This window comes from Nematolebias whitei, chromosome 6, assembly GCF_014905685.2.
Source record: "Nematolebias whitei isolate Nwh7 chromosome 6, NemWhi1, whole genome shotgun sequence".
Classification (NCBI taxonomy): domain Eukaryota; kingdom Metazoa; phylum Chordata; class Actinopteri; order Cyprinodontiformes; family Rivulidae; genus Nematolebias; species Nematolebias whitei.
Genome location: NC_056503.1, coordinates 5,129,628 through 5,131,032, shown reverse-complemented (window position 1 = coordinate 5,131,032; position 1,405 = coordinate 5,129,628).

Below are 1,405 nucleotides of genomic sequence, written 5' to 3'. Positions count from 1 at the left end.
TAAACAAGGCTGTGTGTGTGTGTGTGTGTGTGTGTGTGTGTGTGTGTGTGCAGCCCAGTGAGCAGTATAACAGCAGAGCTGAGTGTGATAGAGAGCAAGGCTATTACATGCAGAAACCCCCCTCAGGAAGAAACTGTGATGTGCAAAGTAATACAAGACTGTGTCAAGAGAAGCAGAGAAACTCGAGACTATTTGTGTAATGAAAAATAATAATGATGAAAAACGTATGGAATCCACAGTGCAATGATCAGAGAGTGGTGCAATTTAAACATGTCATAAAGATTGTTAACCCTTGAGGCACCTTTAAAATTATTATATACACAAGATAACTTTAGGTCTTAAACTGGTTCATCTCCAAAGAAATTTGTAATAAAACTGTAATTTATACATACTTTTTTCACTTTTACTGGATCAGCAGAATGCAAAAACTTCAGACCTAACTACTTTGTTTATAAAAATACTTTTTGCTTTGTTTGCAGGTCCTTTTTTATCAGCAGAACCTTTGTTTTTTGTGTGAAACAAAAATAATGCAAAATGAAATATTTGCCATGAGGTTATTACAGCCTTGACCAGATCAATAATGGACAACAATTCCAATTCTAATGCATTGTTATTTTTGAAGCGATGTCAATTTGTAAAAAAAACACAACAACAACTGAATACTTTATACCTTGAGGTCCCACCAATGAATGTGTCATTAAAATGTAGGGAGTTTCTTTTTTCCCCTTCACTATACTAAATATTTTCATTATCTTTCAACCTAACAATAGATTAGGATAGAAGATAAAACAGTTGTTTTTTATGCTTTTCAGGACTTTTAATATTAGGAACCAATGTATTTTTAATGTAAAAAAACACAAAATGTGCTAATTTTCCAAAAATAGCATGCAAAGTGAAGGCTAACACTAAAGAACTCCCAAGAAACAAAGGTAAGTAAAAGTTATTTTACTTTTTAGGGGACAGGAAGTGTAAAATCACAACATTTCTCTTTCCTTTTGCAGATTTCTGGGGGAAGTAGAATTCCAGGTCTTCAGGTAAGGTAAGATAACAGACACTGAAGCAGGCGGGAAGACAACACATGAGCAGAGTGTCTAAGCTGACTTCTCCTTACTTTGTTAAGGAGGTGAATCACAGAGAATCATTCAAAAATGAACCTCCAAAGGCGAAGGCAGGACACTTGGGGAATATGGGTTCAGCTCAGTTTTATGTAGCAGTGCCAGTTAGCAAGAATCATTACGGGTAATGCAACTGCAATAATCAGACTTGCTTTGTGAAAGAAAACCTTAAACACAAGAAGGGCAGTGGGAAGACGAACATGCTGGAATTCTGACAGTATCACCCCCACCCCTGACCCTCTGAAATGTTTGCCCCTGGTGACCTAGAGCATTTGTTGAGGTGTCTGTGG